The sequence below is a fragment of the Oryctolagus cuniculus genome (assembly GCF_964237555.1).
Source record: "Oryctolagus cuniculus chromosome 17 unlocalized genomic scaffold, mOryCun1.1 SUPER_17_unloc_3, whole genome shotgun sequence".
Taxonomy (NCBI): domain Eukaryota; kingdom Metazoa; phylum Chordata; class Mammalia; order Lagomorpha; family Leporidae; genus Oryctolagus; species Oryctolagus cuniculus.
Window position 1 is genome coordinate 613,230 of NW_027208204.1, and position 20,780 is coordinate 634,009.

Sequence of the window (20,780 nt, forward strand, 5' to 3'; positions counted from 1 at the left end):
CAATACAAAAAGCACATGTTTATACATTAGGTGCCTAAAAATGTAAATTAATAATTCTTCTAAATTTAGTAGTCTCTTAAATTATGTAGAAAACAAAAGATGGAGTTGTGAACCATTGTTATAATAGCATTAGCTTTGATAAGTGCCATCTATGTGCCTTTCCTGAGATCTTCATTTCTTACCCTAAGGGACTCCCTTTAGAATTTTTTTTTTTTGACAGGCAGAGTGGACAGTGAGAGAGACAGAGAGAAAAGTCTTCCTTTTGCCATTGGTTCACCCTCCAGTGGCTGCCGCGGCTGGCATGCTGCGGCCGATGCACTGTGCTGATCCGATGGCAGGAGCCAGGTGCTTCTCCTGGTCTCCCATGGGGTGCAGGGCCCAAGCACTTGGGCCATCCTCCACTGCACTCCCTGGCCACAGCAGAGAGCTGGCCTGGAAGAGGGGTAACCGGGACAGAATCTGGCGTCCTGACCGGGACTAGAACCCGGTTGCTGGTGCCGCAGGCGGAGGATTAGCCCAGTGAGCCACGGCGCCAGCCTGTTTATTGATATTGGTATTTTTGTTCACATATCATTTGCTTGATTTTCTCTGCATATTCCTTTAGTTCTCAGAATATCTTTAAGACAGTTATTTAAAAGTCTTTGTCCAGTATGTTTGGCACTAGATCTTTTTTAGGGTCTGTTTCTATTTGCTTTATGTATGTGTGTGTACATTGCTGTTATATATAAATTATTATATATATTTTGTTTTTATATTAATACTATATATGTATGTATCTATCTATCTATGTATATTAAGGGACCATATTTTCCTGCTTCTTTGATGCATCATGATTTGTGCTGGGTGAAATGATGTAGTAACTCTGGAACTCAGATGATCTCCCTTCTCCAGGGCTTGCTTCATCTTCCCCCATCTACCTGCTCCTGTCAAGTGTGTGCAAGCTACTTCAGGAACGCAGTGCCGGTGCTTGCCATGGGACTGACTGTGAAGCATGGGCAGCTGCTACCATGCCAAGAGCTGAAACTATCCACAGCTCACCATCCAAACCTGCTGCAGGAGACTCCTGAGTGCCAAAACAGATCCATCAGATTCCTCCAGTATAAATGATGTGTAACTAGGCAGAGATTTCTCTTGTTCTTCCTACTCTGCTGTCTTCCCAGAATCCTCTGTCCCATTGATTTTTCTAACAATTCAATTTGATATATTTTCTGCCTTACAGCAAAGCTACAATAGTATGAGAAACTCCCCCCATACTGTCTTAATTCATTTTTGCTCATATAACAGAATATCTGAGACTGGATAATTTATTTGAAATATTTGCTTCTCAGGGCTGCACTGTGGCATAGCAGGTAAAGCTGCCGCCTGCAGTGCTGGCATCCCATATGGGGTGCCAGTTCAAGTCCCGGCTGCTCCACTTCTGATCCAGCTCTCTGCTATGGCCTGGGAAAGCAGTGGAAGATGGCCCAAGTCCTTGGGCCCTGCACCCACATGGGAGACCCTGAAGAAGCTCCTGGCTCCTGGTTTCAGATCAGCCCAGCTCTGGCCATTGTGGCCAACTGGGGAATGAACCAGTGGATGGAAGACCTTTCTCTCTCTCTCTCTCTGTCTCTGCCTCTCTGTAACTCTGCCTTTCAAATAAATACTGGGGTACCCCAGAGATTGGCACTGGCATCTGGTGGGGGCCTTCTTATGGCATGGTGACGTGGCAGAGAGCATTCCATGGTGACAGGGCTACTAATGCCATCATGGAGCCTCACACTCCTGATCTCATTAATCTCAAACACCTTCCTAAAGTGCCAATTCTAACTGCCATTAACATATAAAATTGGAGATTAAATATCAAACATGTGAATTTTAGGGGATACGCATAAATCATAGCATGCATTTTGTTTGGATTCATCAATTGTTTATATTTGCATTTTATGTATTACCTCCCCACATATGTTATATTTTATGAATATTTTGAAAGTGAATCGGGGATACCATGGCTTCAACATTTTAGGATATACTCATATTTCCTGTGAAAAAGAACACTCTTTTATCAAACCTCAGGACATGGATCAAAATCAGAAATTTAACGTTGGGGCCAACATTGTGGTGCAGCAAGTAAAGTCACCAACTATGACAATGGCATCCCATATGGGTGCCAGTTTGAGTCTCGGCTGCTCCACTTCCAGTCCAGCTCCCTGCTAATGGCCTGGGAAAAGCAGCAGAAGATGGTCCAAGGGCTTGGGCCTCTGTACCAACATGGGAGCCTGCAACAATCTCCCAGCTTTGGTCTAGCCTGGCCCTGGCTGTGTGGCTCTCTGGTGAGTTAACCGGTGCATGGAAGATCTCTCTTTGTCTCTGTCTCTGTCTCTCTCCATCTCTCTGTCTCTGTGGAACTCTGGCATTCAAATAAGTAAATAAATATTTTTTAAAAAGAAATTTAACATTGATAAAACGGTATCCTTGTTTTAATTTTATTTACTTATTTGGAAGGCAAAGTGGTAGAAAGATCTTTCATCTGTTGTGCCTGCAACAGCCTGGACTGAGCCAGGTTGAAGCCAAGAGCCAGGAACTCCATCCAGTTCTGTGTGAGTAGCAGGAACCCAAGCACTTGGGCCATCTTCTTCTGCCTCCCAGAACATACATTTGCAAGAAATGGTTGGAAACAGAAGTGGGACTTGAAGCCAGGACTCCAGTATGAAATGTGGGCATTCCAAGTGGTGGCTTACCCCATTGTGCCACAAACACCCACTCTGATAAAATGGCTTCCTAATCCAAAATTTACACTGACATTTCATCAATTGACTAATATTTGTCTTTGCAGCAATTTCTTCCACATTTAAGCATCCAGTACAGAATCATGCAGAGCATTTTATTTATTTATTTATTTATTTATTGACAGGCAGAGTGGACAGTGAGAGAGACAGAGAGAAAGGTCTTCCTTTGCCATAGGTTCACCCTCCAATGGCCGCCACGGCCGGCGCGCTGTGGCCGGCGCACCACGCTGATCCAAAGGCAGGAGCCAGGTACTTATCCTGGTCTCCCATGGGGTGCAGGGCCCAAGGACTTGGGCCATCCTCCGCTGCACTCCCTGGCCACAGCAGAGAGCTGGCCTGGAAGAGGGGCAAGTGGGACAGAATCCGGCGCCCCGACCGGGACTAGAACCCGGTGTGCTGGCGCCGCAATGTGGAGGATTAGCCTAGTGAGCCGTGGCACCGGCCACATGCAGAGCATTTTAACATGCAAGATTGCTATGATTTCTTTATGAATTAACCTGTTTAAATTAGGTAACATCCCTTGTGAATGTGTGTGTGTGTGTGTGTGTGTATAAATTGATTGGTTTTCAAAGATTTTTATGTATTTTGGATACAAATTCTTTGGCAAAAATGTGTAGTAAAATTTTTTTCTGGTGTGCAGCATGATATATTTTTTTCAAGATTTATTTTATTTATTTGAAAGACAGAGTTATAGAGAGGTAGAGACACAGAGAGAGGGGGCGGGGAGAGAAAGGGAGAGAGAGAGAGAGATCTTCCATCCTTTGGTTCACTCTCCAAATAGCCGCAATAGCTGGAGCTGAGCTGATCTAAAGCCAGGAGCCAGGAGCTTTTTCCAGGTCTCCCACGTGGGTGCAGGGGCCCAAGGACTTGGGCCATCCTCCAATACCTTCCCAGGTACATTAGCAGGGAACAGAATTGGAAATAGAGCAGCTGGGACTTGAACCAGTGCCCATATGGGATGCCTGCGCTGCAGGCCGGGGCTTTAACCAACTGTTCCACAGCACTGGCCTGATATTTATTTTTAATTTTGATGAAGTCCAATTTAACATTATTTTTATTTTATCATTTTTACTTGCTATATCTCAAGAAACTTCTGCCTATCTCCATGTGTTGAACATATTCTCTTATTTTTCTTTTAGCAACTTTATGAGTAAAAATTCTATAGGTATAGATTTTTAGCTTATATTGAAATCTACAATTCATCTCAAACTATTTTTGAAGGTGTTAAAGCTTAATTTTTTCATAGGAATACACATATATTTAATAAAGCAATGTTCATGAAAACTTTATGGAAAATGGAATGAAAAGGTAAGTGGATTTAGGTGCTAAAGAATTTGAAATCCATGCATAGTTTTTCCATAATATACATTTTCCATAAACTTTCTGAAGATTCTTTATAAATATCAACAGTATTTGTTAAAAAGCATTTTCTTAGCCTATTGGATTCCTTTGGCTCTTTGGTGAAAATGAGATGACCATAAAAGTTTGGGTCTATTTCTGTGTTCTCTCTTCTTTTATAATTATCTATTGATTTCTAGTCTCTCTTTATGCCAGTATTGCAGTTTTTTTTTTTTTTTTTTGACAGGCAGAGTGGATAGTGAGAGAGAGAGACAGAGAGAAAGGTCTTCCTTTGCCGTTGGTTCACTCTCCAATGGCCGCCACGGCCGGCGCGCTGCGACCAGCGCACCGCGCTGATCCGATGGCAGGAGCCAGGAGCTTTTCCTGGTCTCCCATGGGGTGCAGGGCCCGAGCACGTGGGCCATCCTCCACTGCACTCTCGGGCCGCAGCAGAGAGCTGGCCTGGAAGAGGGGCAACCGGGGCAGAATCCGGCGCCCCGACCAGGACTAGAACCCGGTGTGCCTGCACCGCTAGGCAGAGGATTAGCCTAGTGAGCCGCAGCGCCAGCTGGTATTGCAGTCTTTTTTAAGATTTATTTATTTGAAAGGTAGCATGACAGAGAGAGATTGGGGACACAGAGAGATCTTTCGTATGCTGGTTCATTCCCCAGATGGTTACAGCAGCCTGGATTGGGCCAGCCCACAGCCAGGAGCCTGAAACTCCACTCAGATCTTTCACATGGGTGGTAGAGGCCCAAGTACTCGGGTCATCTTCTCCTGCCTTCCCAGGCACATTGGTGGGAGATGGAATTGGAAGCAGAGCAGCTGAAACTCAAGCTGGCATTCTAATAGGGGAATCCTAGGTTGCCAGCACTGTGCCAAAAGGCTGGCCCCACAGTATTGAGTCTTTTTTTTTTTTTTTTGACAGGCAGAGTGGACAGTGAGAGAGAGAAAGACAGAAAGAGGTCTTCCTTTTTGCCGTTGGTTCACTCTCCAATGGCCGCCACGGCCGGCGCGCTGCGGCCGGCACATTGCGCTGATCCGAAGCCAGGAGCCAGGTACTTATCCTGGTCTCCCATGTGGGTGCAGGGCCCAAGCACTTGGGCCATCCTCCACTGCACTCCCGGGCCACAGCAGAGAGCTGGCCTGGAAGAGGGGCAACTGGGACAGAATCCGGCGCCCCGACCGGGACTAGAATCCGGTGTGCTGGTGCCGCAAGGCGGAGGATTAGCCTATTGAGCCACGGCGCCGGCCAGTATTGAGTCTTGATTACAATACTTCCAGTAAGATTTATTCAGAAACATTAAGTCCTCCAACCCTATCCTACCCTTTCAATCTGGTGTTGGGTATTCTAAATCCTTTGCTTTTTTCATATAAATTTTACAGAGTGCTTATCACTCCACCAAGCCCAGGGCAGACATGGCTGAATGTTTTCTTGTCTGCTCCAACCCTCGCTTCACTGAAGCAGAGACAAAAGCCCTGGGAGAGATGTTGGGATTGAGATGTGAGTCAGTCAAACCTGAGGCTTAGCTCTGGGTTGTCCTGTGTAGCTGTACACAGGCAGGCTGGCTTTGGTGACACGAGCCCTGCCCCTGAAAGTGAAATGGGGGCATGGGGGCAGGCACCACAGATTCTACCTGCATCCCCTGCGCATGGAAGCCCCAGCCCCAGAACACCTGCCTCGGTTCCTACTCAGCCATTCCCAGGGTCTCTGCATTCCTGGGCAGGTGTTTGCCCTGAACAGCTTCATCCTGTGGCAAGAGGGAAAGGTGGTGGCTGGTGGGAGGACAGGTCCCAGCAAGAGCAGGAAGGAGTCGGCACCACCTGGCCACAGCGGGGTGCGCTGGCTGTGAGGTCCCAGTCTGCATCCTGCTCACCCTCTCTGTCTCCCTTCCACCGCCCTCCTCCAGCTCTGCCTCCCCCCTTGGCCTCCCCCCTTGTGTGAGGGGGAATGCAGCCAGGGCCCATGCGCTGAGCCTCCCTCTCTCACCTCCTCCTCCCGGCACCCACCTGGCCCTGCTGCCAGGCTCCTGTAGTCTGCCTAGTGGGTGGGAGCCCCTGCAGACAGGGTTGTGGCTTAGGTGGCTCCGTTCACCCAGAACGCACACTTGGTGCTTTGGTGAAGGACCTGGAGCTGGTGCTCAGTGTTACTGCATGAACAGACGAACAAGTGAATGAAAGTGAAGGAGTGAACGGACACAGCCCCGTGCCTGCTGGATCCCCTGAAAGACGGCAGGGTGGTGGTGGTGCAGGCATGGAACCCCACAGCCCTGTGCCTGCTGGATCCCCTGAAAGACGGCAGGGTGGTGGTGGTGCAGGCATGGAACCCCACAGCCCCGTGCCTGCTGGATCCCCTGAAAGATGGCAGGGTGGTGGTGGTGGAGCAGGCATGGAACCCCACAGCCCTGTGCCTGCTGATCCCCTGAAAGATGGCAGGGTAGTGGTTGTGCAGGCATGGGACCCAGAACAAGGAGGCGGAGTCAGTTGCTGGCTGACTGCAGGCTGGGGCTGCCCTTCCATGCCAGGCCTTAGGCTGCTAACCTGCCCAGGGAGGAAGTGCTACAGCTTAGAGCCCCTGTGTGTGCTTCACTGTGCCTGGGCACCAGCCCCCTGCAGCTGATGGGGGGAGAGGAGGGGCAGGGGGACTGGGGAACTGGGTCTGGAAGGGCACACAGTGCTGTGTGCCTGGAGGGCCCACCACACCCCAGATCCCAAGGCCTCAGCCCCGTGGTCGCAGCAGCAGCTGTGAAAGCATCCGCGCAGTGCCGGCACCTGGCTGGCTGGCTGACACCTGAGGCCACCTGCTGGGCTGGACCCAGGACCTCTCACTAGGCTGGGGCCCAGGACACAGATTACCCTGGGCTCCCAAGATGCCTGCCCTTTTGTTCCCTGAATTCCCAGAGGACACTGGATGGACAGACATGTGGTCCTGGTTACAAGGAATCCCCCATAACCCTGAATCCATCGTCCACACCCATAGGGGACTGCATCTCCTCTAAAGTGTCTCCAGACTCCCGGCTCCCCGCCCACCCAGCCTTCCATGTTGGGGCACCTCCACCGAGACCAGAGGGGAAACCTGGCCCCAGCTGGAGCCCTCGTGGAAGTGCTGTGTGACCTGGGAAAGCCAGAGCTGCCCACTCCCCATCTTCCTTGGGGAATTGGCTCTCATGGCCATCCTTCTGTCCACCAAAAACACTTTAGAAGGTGCGCCAAGCTCCTGGTACACAGCAGGCATTTAATCAGTGTCAGGTGATGTCACAGTGGGCTTCTAGTGCCTCTCGTGGGCAGTGGGCGGAGGGCGGAGAACGCCAGCAACTTCCAGGCCACTCAGCAAAGCTGCTCCTTGTTCCTGCTCAGACAGACATGCGGGAATCCCTCCGACAGCTCTCCTTGGCTGTGGCCCAGGGTGCCAGGCCTGTGCCTCCACCCCCACCCCACGCCACCCCACTGAGGGAAAAGGGCAGAGGAGGAAGGATGGCCCCAGTGTCCTGGCCCCTTGGGGGCGGGGGCACAAGCTCACTCCCCCAGTCTGATGTGGGGGGCGGAGGGAGGCAGAGCCTGAGGGTGGCTTAGAGCCCCAGAGTAGGTTGGTCAGTGCTGCCCCTCTTTCCTGCCCTCTTCCCTCTGCAGCCTAACTCTCCAGCAGGGAGACAGAGGCCTGGGCAGCCAGGTGAGGTTCTGCCCCCACATCTAGGCTGTGGGCCAAGTGCAATCGGCTTCCTTGTCTTCCCCAGCCTCTGTCTCTCATCCACCCACAAGGCAGTTCTTCAGGGAGAAGCTGCCAGCCCCGCCCTTATCAGGTGCATGAAATCTTACTCTTGGGGAGCAGAGGTCTTGAAGCCAGGCCCAGGCTGGAAGCCTGGCTCTGCCCTTCCCAGCCGTGGGACTCCGCTGTGCCTCTGTGTCCCCGCCTGTGACATGGGTGCCTCCCAGGCCAGCTGTGAGGACCAGGGACGTTGATGTCAGCAGAGCTGGGCACAGAGGGCATGCCTGGCCCTCTGAAAACAGCAACCTGGGGAACGGGAGCCAGGTGTTTTTGATTAAGAACTCAGACTGCATGCAAGGTGCACGGATCTGGCTGGGAGGAAGACGCAGCAGCGCCAGGTCCCAGGGCTCACTCTGCTTAGCACCCTGAGGGGGACGCCTGCTTAGTCCTATCCCTCTGATTGCAAGCAGCTCTCCTGCCACAGCTGCTTGTAATCAAGCTGTCGAGGCCATGGGAAGGTGAGCACCTTTTCCCTCCAGCCCGAGAGTTAGGGCTCTGCTGACACCCAGCCTGGGGGCAGAAAGGCCAGGAGGGGTCCACAGGGCCGGCCCCCAGGGCCTCCAGGCTCCCCAGCCCCCCAGTGCTGCAAACACATCCAGTACCCAACCCAGGCAGTGACCTGAGCCAGCCGCTGGCCTCGAGCTGCCGAGCTGGAAACTTTCAGAAACTCCCCTGGCAGCGGGGGTGGGGGAGCCAGGTAACTTGGGGTCGGAGGTGTTCTGGAGGTAATTAGACCCGGCCTCTGGAACCAGCTGTGTAGCTGACCATCATCCCTGGCTGCTTGTGTGTCAGCTTTTCACCTGCAGAGTGGAAGCCATCCCCGCAGCAGCGAGGACCCCACAGGGCAGTCGGGAGGGCAAAGGAGAGGGGCATGCCCAGGAACTGCTGTCCAGAGGGAGGGGCCTGCCAGCGGCCGGCAGCACAGAGGAGCTGGGTGCCCAGGCAGTGACCTCATGGAGGCCAAGATCAACAGCAGGGTTTTTGTTGTCATTTAAGATTCATTTATTTCAAAGGCACAGGGAGGGAGAGAGATCTTCCATCCATTGGTTCACTCCCCAAATGGCCGCAATGGACAGGGCTGGACCAGACCGGAGCCAGGAGCTAGCTGGGTCACCTTTCACTGTTTTCCCAGGCCATTGGTAGGGAACTGGATCAGAAGTGGATCAACAAGGACTCAAACCAGTGTCCGTATGGGATGCTGGTGTTGCAGGTGGGGGCTACAGCTGCTATGCTGCAGTGCCTCGGCTGACAGCTCTGCCCCTGACTCATGCCCATGACCCCTCTGTCTGATCTGCCAGCACTCTGTGCGCTCTTACTCTGTGCCCACAGCTTGCACTGAAGCCTGCACCAAGTGTGTGCCTAGGACAGTGCCAGGGGTGCCATAGGAGCTCTCAGGGCTCTTGGGCAAGTACACCCCAGAAGTCGGGAAGTAAGGACCCCAGTTGCAGGTTGCAGAGCTGATGGGCAATCCTGGGAGGCCTCTGGGCCAACCTCAGAGGTCCCAGCAGATTTGAGTCCCTGGTGCCACAGTGAGAACCTTGGCCATGACCCTTGTATCAGCTGCTCTCCTTCCTCATTTCACACTTCCTGCCCTCTCTGGCCACCACCTTTCACACAAAGCAAGTCCTGGCCTCCCATTCTGATGTCAGGGGCCTGAGCTGGGCTCAGGGCTCTGAGTTCCAGGCCTGGCCCTGCCTCCTCCACACAGAGTGACCTTGCATGGGTCCATGTGCCTGCCCCTCCACACAGAGTGACCTTGCACGGGTCCACGTGCCTACCCCTCTGGGCCCTGGGTCCTTCATGTGCTCTGGCATAGCTGGGGCTCTGTGACTGGGGCACAGGTGATGAGGGATGGTGTGTGGACATTGCTTGGGTGAGCCTCACCTCCCCTGACCTCAGCCACACCCCTCCCTCCTGCTCCGTGACTCCCCCTCTCCTCCTGCCTTCTTCTTCCCCAGAGGGGCCCAGGAGTGTGTGTCCACAGGAGAGCTCGCATGCATGTGCATTGGATGCCAAGTGCACACGTGCACATGCTCTGCTCACCTTCCAGGCTATAGCCAGATGTGGCCAGGGGCCTCTTGTGTAATGCAGACACAGTGACACAGGGGCACAGGGACACCAGGGGCCTGGGGCCTGCAGGGAGCATACTTTCTCTATTACAAAAGAATATTTAGGATATTTTTTGGGTATCAAAGCCAAATTTATCCATTTTCAGAAGATAAAATTTGTAGTCCTAGGCCATAAAAAATTTCAGCATTAATTCACTTAAGACTAAGGAAATGAAAATAAATGTGTCTTACTTGCATGTACCTTCTGGAATAATGCCTAAAATCTATGTAGGTCATTCCGTTTTACAGAATGTTAAAAGGCAGTACAGTAACTGGCCCATGGTAGGTCTGACAAGAAACAGATGACTAGTCAATGAGAACTGCATGTTTCCTTAGTACCTTTTCTATGAGAAAAATGAGGTGATTTAATATTTACATTTGTTGGAGAGGACTGTGGTTGCTATTACCAAAATAGCTGAATTGAATGAAGAAATTTATTAATACTTCTAAAAAAATTCACTGCTCCAACTGTGGTACTTCAATGTTAATTGGTTATACTTAAAAAGAAAATACTGCAAAGTACTTATATAAGATACAACCTGACTTAGCAGATTAACTTATAAAAATATATTCTTCCATTATCTCATGGCTTAAAAAATCAAGAAAAGCATTATATCTTAAAAAGAGAATTCATGCAATGATTTTTAAGCACTATATTTGGTATACCATTACCACCTTAATCACAATTCCATCCATCCATATATCAAAAGGCAGCACTGGTAACCTTGATTGTGTCATATACACTAACATTTTAAAAAGGGCCAATCTTGGTTAAATACTTCCACACATTATCTACACCCACTATTCTTATCCTTTCTTCTCCAGAGGAGAGCATCCTGGACCCAGGCCCTCATCTGGTGTTTGCCTGTAGTTCATTCTTGGGAAAGAATGATCAAAATGACTGAATTACAGTTAATGTTTTGATTCAAGAATATGGCAGTGAAGAAGCCATTGTTTTTGAAAATTAGACTTATTAGTATTTTTCATGCTAAATTCCAAAAGCTTAATAATTTGTTATCTAGAGGAAAAAACCATCATCTTTTTCATATTATTTAAAAGAAAACAAGAAAGGTCAACTTTATGCCCCATGAAAATAAAAATAAACTCACATGAACTTATTAATGATGCTTACTGAAGACAATAAAAGTGACTTCAAAATTCCAAAAACCATTTTTAACATATACTGAAATACAGAGGTAGAAAGTGTATTTATTATATTTCCCTGTTAAGTCTAATAATATAATTCTCTATCACTTACAAATATAATTTGCTTTATATGTCAAACTATCCTACAGTTCCATATGGATTATCTACTTTTATTTACCAATTCTGCATTTTACAGTTATCTACAATTATATTTTGATTCTGGACAACCACTTGCAAATTATTCCTAACTCCACCATGAATAGGTTGCAAATGGTATGTTGATGAAATGTTTTCAGCAGCTTTCTAGGTCTCAAAGCAAGAGGCCAATCAATAGATTATTGGTAAATCCACACTACTTAAATTACAGTGATGCCTTTTTATGTGGCTGAATCATACAAGATGACAAGAGAGCTATGCTGTATTAGGCATTACTGTCTGTTCACGCAGCGTGCACGCGTCCTAGGGCCAATCAGATGAGGTGTCACGCAGCAGGCAGGCTCACAGCACGGTCCTCAGTGCCATCTTGTTGTTTACAACATTCTCAACTCCTCTGGAAAGTCCCGACCATGGGAAAGCATTGCCCTAACCGAAACTAGCAACATCCGCCTTGTGATAAAGACACAGCAACAGCTATCAGACCGACCTTGCCATGGGGGCTCCATGGCTGCGCATCCCATGGAGCCCCACATTCCCTCTCTTTGAATTGTTTTGAATAGATTGAGAAGAATTAGAGTTAGTTCTTCCTTAAATGTCTGGTAGAATTCAGCAGTGAAGCCATCCAGTCCTGTGCTTTTCTTTGCTGGGAGGGTCGTTATTCTTGATTAAATTTCTATCTTGGTTATTGGTCAGTTTAGGTTTTCTGTGTCTTCATGGCTCAATTTAGGTAAACTGCATGAGTCCAAAAATCTAACCATTTCTTCTAGGTTTCCCAATTTGTTGGCATACTGCTCTTTGTGGTAATTTCTGATGATTCTTTTTTATTTCTGGGGTATCTGTCATTATATTTCCTTTTTCATCTCTGCTTTTATTTCTTGGTCTTCTTCCTCTTTTTTGATTACTTAAGCCAATGTTGTGTCAATTTTTTTTTTCAAAAAACCTGCTTTTCATTTTGCTGATCATTTGTATTCTTTTTTGTTCAATTTTATTCCTTTTCTAGTTTTATGTATTTCTTTTCTCCCACTAATTTTGGGTTTGGTTAGTTGTTTTTCATCTAGGTCCTTGAGATGCATGGATAGCTCAATTATTTGGTGCCTTTCCAATTTCTTCATGTAGGTACCAGTTGCTATAAACTTTCCTCTTAACACTTCTTTTGCTGTATCCCATAAGTTTTGATGTATTGTATTGTCATCTTAACTCATTCCAGAAATTTTTTTATTTCCTCAATGACCCACTGTTCATTTAGGAGCATATTGTTCAGTCTCCATGTGTTTGCATATGTTCTAGAGATTCTTGAGTTGTTGATTTCCAGGTTAATTTCATTGTGGTTATAGAAGAAGCATAGTATGATTTCAGTCTTTTGAATTGCTGAGATTCGCTTTGCAGCCTAGTATGTGGTCTATCCTAGATCAGTACACATTGTATGCATGAATTAAAATTTCACTCTGTAGGCCATACATGTGTATAATTAATGTTATGAAATAAACTCCAAACAGTATCTTACTTGGTGTATAAGTTTAAGGAGTGTTAAAACATTTACATTAGTTTCACGTCTAATATTATTGTCTTTGGAAGTAGTTTATTAAGACTAACATAATCTGGAAATAACAGAATTAGTGTTTTATTATGCTAAGTGGAGCAATTAGGAGGTAGTACTTTGGCCAGCGCCATGGCTCAGTAGGCTAATTCTCCACCTGCAGCACGGGTACTCTGGATTCTAGTCCTGGTTGGGCACCAGTTCTGTTCTGGTTGCTCCTCTTCCAGTCCAGTTCTCTGTTGTGGCCCGGGAGGCAGTGGAGGATGGCCCAGATCCTTGGGCCCTGCATCCACATGGGAGACCAGGAGGAAACACCTGGCTCCTGGCTTTAGATTGCCGCAGCACGCTGGCCGTAGCGGCCATTTGGGGGGTGAACAAATGGAAGGAAGACCTTAAAAAAAAAAGGAGGTAGTACTTTACCTTAAGTTGATGCTAAATATATATTTTAAATTGTTTCACATAATAAAAATGAAGTATTTCTTTAAGTGTATTTGGAATTAATTTGAATTAGGCAATATCAAATATGAAACATGGAATTAAATGTTAATTTAGGTGCAAAAATTTCTTAAATATGTGTAATTCTTTCATACTGAATATTGCCCATTGAATTGTAAGACCCCTTGCGTTTAGGGTCTTAAGTATTTTTGAACCAAATTAAGCAAAATATGTGCAACCTTGTCTTATTTGTTTGTCTTCACTTTCTTCTGTGAAGCCCAAAGTCAGGAGCCTCTCTGCCCAGCCATAATATTTCAAGTGAGTATTTCATGTCTGTGATATTTTTGGAGCTCTATAACCATAAGCACAGTCTAATATAAACACATTTTTATTAATCTCTAAATTATTATTTACAGTAACTCCTCATCCACCATTAACCCCAGACTGCCTTTAACCTAAACTCTGTCTCCAGAGTTGACCATTTTTTTTTTTTGGATATGTTACAATGTGTGGGGGTTGGCTTCTGATTCTTCTCTTTTGTAAAAAAATATTTTGTAACTACTTCCCAGGAATTATATCCTACAGAAAACAAGAAATAACAAGAAATACTATACATTAATATGCACATCTATGTAAGGACACATGTAATGTATTATATATAACATAATGAGATAATATATGTAATATAAATAGCCTACATTGGTTGAAATATTTCATACATATATTAAAGGTATACCTCAGAACTTTAAGGACATTGTTAATGATGCTATATCATAAAGTTGGAAAATAGTCTAATAGCCAATAAATAAATTAATAAATTATAATACATATAGAATAATGTGGTATGCGTCAATTTTCAAAATGAGGATAGATCTATATTATACTGATTATTAGACCATTTCAGTATATTTAAAGCCTTTGGTTTGATGACACAACTTAGTAAATTTAGTTAATAATATTTGAGATATCTTTTGATGTGCAAAGAAAAGCCCCATGCTACTCTGGCTTTCTGATCTGTTTCTAAAAAATGACTAATCATGAGATTTTTGGATTTTCCTCCCAGTGCATTAATGCTCAAATGATAAACACTCAAATTAATTGACTATTGTTGAGGGATTGCATACAATGTTACATACTCTCTAAACATTTCTGAATGATGGATAAAACCTATTAAAACATATCAAAGGATCTTTGATCTAAGCATAGCACTGGCGAACCTTTTCATAAATAGTCATAAAGTAAATACTTTATGGTTTATGAACCATAATATCTCTGTTGTTGCCTAAAATATGTATAGACTGTAAGTAAACAGGTGTGGTTGTATTCCAACAAAATACAAAGATAGCAAGGAGCTGGATTTGGCCCAAAAGGACTGCTAATGCAGTGACTCTTCCTGCTCAGAACACCGTGCATGCGTGTCACTACCCATTTTAGAGACAACAATGTGTGCCACACCACGTTTCTCAAGAGGGAGCTCAAATAAAGCTTCAAAGCTTTACATATATAATAAGATTACTTTCTACATTTCCTTTTTTAAAACAATTAAAAATTTAATATGATTAAGATCTTTTATCTTTGACTAGGATAGAATTAGATGATGTATACCAAGCCTTTGAGATTTTTCAATCTTTGTGTGGTATTAGAAGTCTAAACAAAATGACAACTAGTACACTTAATACATATTTGGGAATTGTCAAGAGGTCCTTTTATTCTCTAACTTTAGGAATGTATCCTTCAGTGCCTTGGTCTGCCTTTTAGTGCTACGTATTCATTTCACAGTTTATTTTATTTTATTTATTAATTTTTGACAGGCAGAGTTAGACAGTGAGAGAGAGAGAGAGATAAAGGTCTTCCCTCCATTAGGTCACCGCCCAAGTGGCCACTACGGCCAGCGCACTGGGCCAATCTGAAGCCAGGAGCCAGGTGCTTCTCCTGGTCTCCCATGTGGGTGCAGGGCCCAAGCACTTGGGCCATCCTCCACTGCCTTCCTGGCCCACACCAGAGAGCTGGCCTGGAAGAGGAGCAACCGGGACAGAATCCGGCACCCCAACCGGGTTTAGAACCCGAGGTGCCGGTCCCACAGGCGGAGGATTAGCCTAGTGAGCCACAGTGCCGGCCCATTTCACAGTTTAAAAACTGAAGTGTTGCAAATATAATTCATAATTATTATTTAAGGATTAGAAAACACAGATAAAGGATAATTAGATCATGTATGATTGTCACTCAGTACTTTTTTTCCGAATCAGTAACAACAACTTTAATTCTGCTCGGGTGTGGGTGGTCAGTCCTCCCTCAGGGTGGGCCGGCAGCTGGCCCTGGATGCAGCACGCCGGTGCCGCCCTCACATGGCAGCTGCCAGAATCCGTGCAGCTCCCAGGTAGGAGCTCTCGGGGTGCTGGGCAGGTTTGGTTTCTGACCAAGGGCAGCGAGGTGCAGTGTGTGCAGCCCCTCGGCGCTCTCTGTATCGGTGCTGCCTCCTCCTTGGCCCTGCTGGGCCTCTGCCCCCTGAGTCGGGCAGGAGCTTCCCAGAGCCCTGGGCCTGGGTGAGCTGCGGCCATCCTAGAACACGTTGTTGGGCACACAGCCTTCCATCTCCAGCAGCTCTGGCCAGCCCTCATATTTGTGTCTGGGTTGTTCTTCAGGTATTCCTCAAAGGGGCTTTTGCTCTTGAGTTCTCGGCCCCCAGGAACACCCAGCTATAGCAGCAGCCCAGCTGTGTGGCATAGGAACTGCCGAGGTCAGAGAGGAGCTTCCTGATGTCGTCATTCATCTTGGTCCCTGGGTCATCGTAGGAGGCCACCAGCACCAACGTGCCCATTGGAACTTCTTTAAGGAATCGCACTGGAGTCTTTGTGTCTCCAGTACATGTCGAAGGAGTTGTGTCTCGGCACCAGTCCCATGGTCCCGTTCACCAGGGTAATGTTCAGGCCTCTGCCCACGTTGTTTTTCACTGGACTCATGATAATGTGGTTTTCAAAGCACATGGAGGGGCCCACGGCATTGGCAGCCCGCTGGAGATCAAAACGCAAAGCTGGCCGGGCAGGGCTTGCTGAGGCCACACTTGGTCTTCGCCACCTGGTTCTCCTTGGTGGCCAAGCCCATCCAGCACGGCAGATGGGATGCCTGCATGTTTGAAGCTGATGTAGCTGCGCACAAAGAACAGCGTGGTGACCAGGACAAAAGTGAACGCCTGGAGGCGTGCAGACCTGAGACTCATCCTGTGCAGCCGAGGAGCAGCTTCGGGTCAGGATGGGTCTTCCTGAAATTGGATCACGTGGGCTGCCCGCGGCGGGCCCACAGGCGGCCGCGGTGGCATCAAGGGCGCTCTGGGGAGCCCCGTGGCCGCCGCCGCCGCAAAGCAGGAGAGTTTCGGCTGCGTCATGGCCAACCGCTTCCATCTGCCGCTGGACGACGAGTCGGACCCCTTCGACATCCTGCTCAAGGCCGAGCGCCAGTGCCAGCAGCAGCTGCAGCACAAGAGGCGTGACGAGGGGGCTGCGGTGGCCGTGGCTGGAGCCGGTGGCCGTGGGGGCCAGAGCCCAGCCGCGGCCTTGGCCACAGACCTGGCGCGAGGAGGGAGTCCCAGAAGGAGCGCAAGAGCCTCCTGGCCCCCGCGCTCATCAGCCCGACAGCCCCGGCGGCGGCCCGCCAGCCACTTGCCCAGAAACGAACTTCCAGAAGAGGGGAGCAGCAAGGACCGACTGACAGCCAGCGCAGGGGTGACGCTTGATGGAGCAGAGCGGAGACCCTACAGGGAATCCCGCCCCTATGAGACCGAGAGGCAGGTGGACTGCACAGCTGAGACGTTTACAGATGAAAACCAGTGGACAGCTTTGATCGTGAGAGGCCTCTTCCAGGGCGTGGAGGCCCGAGAGGGGGCATGCGAGGCAGAGGCAGGGGCAGTCCCCGAAACAGAGCCTTTGATGCTGTCGACCAGAGGGAAGACAAAATTTTGAAAGATACGGCGGGAATGATAAAACAGCAGTCAGAACTGAAGACAACATGGGATATGGAGTGCGCACTTGGGCGTCAGGGAAAGACACCCGTGACATGGAGCCGACCGCAGTGATGGAGGAGTCCCAGGACTCTGGAGCAGGAAACCCCAAGCAAAGTCCCTGAGTCAGAGGTAGAAGAAGAAACTCAAGTTCAAGAGGTGACCTTAGATGAGTGGAAGAATCTTCAAGAACAGACCAGACCAAAGTCCGAGTTGAACACCCGGAAGCCAGAATCAACTGTCCCTTCCAAAGCAGTGGCAATTCACAAGTCAAAATACAGAGACGCTATGGTAAAGGATGACAAAGAGGACGACTCCCATGTTTTCCAGAAAGCTGCAAATGACATCACGTCCCAGCTGCAGATTAATTTTGGTAACCTCGCTCGTCCCGGGAGTGGAGCCAGAGGCGGCCCAGGGGAGGCAGGAGAAGGATCTGAAGGGCAGAAAACTGCGGGCCCAGAGCTGAAGTGGTGACAGGAGACATGGCTCTCAACCCCCACGACCCCAGGACTTCCTTTCCTGGCCTGAGGAGACTCGCCTTGCGGTCTCTGAGGACAATAGATGTCGTTTTTCTGGAGCCTGGATTCCTTGCACTTTGTTTGGTCTGGGTGTGGGAGGCGGCACTGTCCTGGGGAGGGGAGGGCTGGCCGTGTTTGCCGAAGGCTCTCCTGGTGGAGTTGAGGTGTGCAGACTGGAGGGACTCGCATGGGAAGCAGCCTGTCAGGCCGGGGGCGAGCTGCGGGGACCCCCAACTGTACCCCGCAGTGCAGAGGGCCACGGAGAACTTGACCAACTCATTTCAAGCAGTCACAGCCTAGTTTTCAAAGACCAACAAACTGGAACCCAAGTGTACTCACTGCTGACTTGTGACTGTTACACTCTGCCGGGGCTCCTGAGTTCTGGTTGCCATCTAGACAGCAGTTTGAAAATGCTCTTGTGCAGCCACTGGTCACCACTCTGTGACAGAGAAGTGGAAAAAATGGTGATTTTAATGGTGAGTTAAACTACCTCATGGTGCATGCGTGTGTGTGTGTGTGTGTGACACACTTAGTGCTTATGCGCACTGTGAGAGTACTGCATTTCCTCACTGTTATAAATATTGTTTCCCTTTACTCCTTAACTCATTCCAGTAATTTCCAATCCCAGGATCCCGTCAAAGCTTGTTCTCTCCAAGTTAATACTTATTTTTATAAAATTAGAGGTCATTTATTCAGTGTCATTTTATGTAACCTGTCAGTAGTATTGTTCTGAACAGAAAACCCTCCTCCAAAATAGCTTCCTCATTTGTTTTTCAAAATATCTTTCTGTCGGCCTGTGCTGTGGCTCAATAGGGTAATCCTCCGCCTGTGGTGCCAGCACCCCAGGTTCTAGTCCCAGTCAGGGTGCTGGATTCTGTCCCGGTTGCTCCTCTTCCAGTCCAGCTCTCTGCTCTGGCCCAAGTGCAGTGAAGGATGGCCCTGCACCCGCATGGGAGACCAGGAGAAGCACCTGGCTCCTGGCTTTGGATTGGCCCAGTGAACCAGCCGCAGTGGCCACTGGGGGGTGAACCAATGGAAAAGGAAGACCTTTCTCTCTGTCTCTCTCTCTCACTGTCCACTCTGCCTGTCAAAAACAAACAAACAAAAAAAATCTTTCTGTCTAGGGAGTGATTTTATTTCACTTGTCAAATATTAGTTGGTTGCCAATATGTGAGTTCATGTCTGGGGTTTCTATTCTGTCTCATTGGTCAACATGTGTATTTTTGTTCCAGTACCAGATTGTTTTAATTATAACAGCCCTCTAGTATGTCTTGAAATCTGGTATTGTGATGCCTCAAGCTTCATTTTTATTTAAGATTGCTGTAAGTATTTGGGGGTCTTCTATTTTTCCATATGAATTTTAGGATCTTTTTTTTCTATAATTGTGAAGAATATCTTTGGTGTCTTGATTGGGATTGCTTTGGATTTATCGATTACTTGGGGTTGTATGGACATTTTGATGATATTAATTTTTCCAATCTATGAACATGGGATAACTTTCTATTTTTGTGTCTTTTATTTCTTTCTCTTTTTAAAAATGATTGTAATAATTTATTTGGGAGGTAGATTTACAGTGAGAGGGAGAGACAGAGAAATGTCTTCTATCCACTGGTTCACTCCTCAATTGGCCACAAAGGCTGGAGCTATGCCAATCCAAAGCCAGAAGCCAGGGGCCTCTTCCAGGTCTCCCACATGGGTGCAGGGACCTAAGGACTTGGGCCATCTTCCATTTCTTTCTTTCCCTGCCCATAGCAAACAGCTGAATTGGAAGAGGAGCAGCTGGGACTTGAACCATCATCCATTTGGGATGCCAGTGCCTCAGGCCAGGGCATTAACCTGCTGTGCCACAATGCTGGTTCCTCTAATAGTCTTTTATTAGAGTCTTTCAGTTTGTTTATATAAAGGATCATATCAACTGCAAACAGGGATAATTGTGCTTCTTTTTTTTCCAATTTGTATCATTTTGATTTGTTTTTCTTACCTAATTTATCTGGCTAAAGCTTCCAGAAGTATACTGAAAATAATGGTGAAAATGGTTGTCATTGACTCCAGATTTAGTGGAAATCTTCCCAGCTTTTCCCCATTCAATATGATGCTGCCTGTGGTTTAGTCATATATTGCTTTGATTGTGTCATGGTATGTTTCTTCTCTATGCAATTTTTAAAGTGTTTTTTCATGAAAAGATGTGGTATTTCATCAAATGTTTCTCTGCATCTATTGAGATAATCATATGGCTTTATCTTTCATTTTGTTGATTTTAAATAACACATTTATTGATTTGTGTATGTTGAACCACCCCTGCATCCCTCAAATCAATTCCACTTTGGATAGATGATCTTGTTGATGTATTGCTGGACTCTATTTGATACTATTTTATTGAGAATTTTTGCATCTTGTCCACTAGGGATATTAGTGTGTAGTTCTTTTTTATTGCATCTTTGTGCTTTTGTAATTAAGGAAATGCTGGTCTCAAAGAACAGGTTTGGATTGATTCTATCCTTTTCAGTTGTTTTGAATAATATAAGAATGGGGATCAGTTCTTCCTTTAAAGTTTGGTAGAATTCAGTCTCTTCAGGGCTGGCATAGAAGGTTAAGCTTCTACTTGCAGTTTCTGCATCCCATATAGGTGCTGGTTCAAGCCCCAGCTGTGCCACTTCCAATCCACCTTTGTGCTAATTCCCCTTGGGCCCTTACACCCATGTGAAAGACTCAGGAGGACCTCAGCAATGCTGGCTTTGGTTTGTCCCAGCCCCGGCCATTGCAGAGAAACCATTTGGGGAGAGAACCAGTAGATTGATTCTCTCTCTCTTTTCTCTCTCTCTCTCTTTCTCTATCTCTTCCCCCTAATCTCGCTGTCTTTTTCTCTCTGTATCTCTGCCTTTTAAATAAATAAATAATATTTTAAAACTGAATTCAGTCTCTTCTACAATAGTATTTGGAAAGCTGGATTTCATATGCTGAAGTTTGAAACCAGTTTGCTCCAACTCACAATGGATCAAGCATCTAAACCTAATACC

The 20,780-nt window shown here is 47.3% G+C and overlaps 3 pseudogenes; 2 read left to right on the plus strand and 1 right to left on the minus strand.

The window, feature by feature from the left end:
- Positions 1-20,780, plus strand: part of LOC103346805 (protein CDV3 homolog pseudogene) — a 60,728-nt pseudogene that overhangs the window by 27,061 nt on the left and 12,887 nt on the right.
- On the minus strand, positions 15,711-16,594 carry LOC138847900 (protein FAM3D pseudogene; annotated as a pseudogene).
- On the plus strand, positions 16,518-18,248 carry LOC138847907 (intracellular hyaluronan-binding protein 4 pseudogene; annotated as a pseudogene).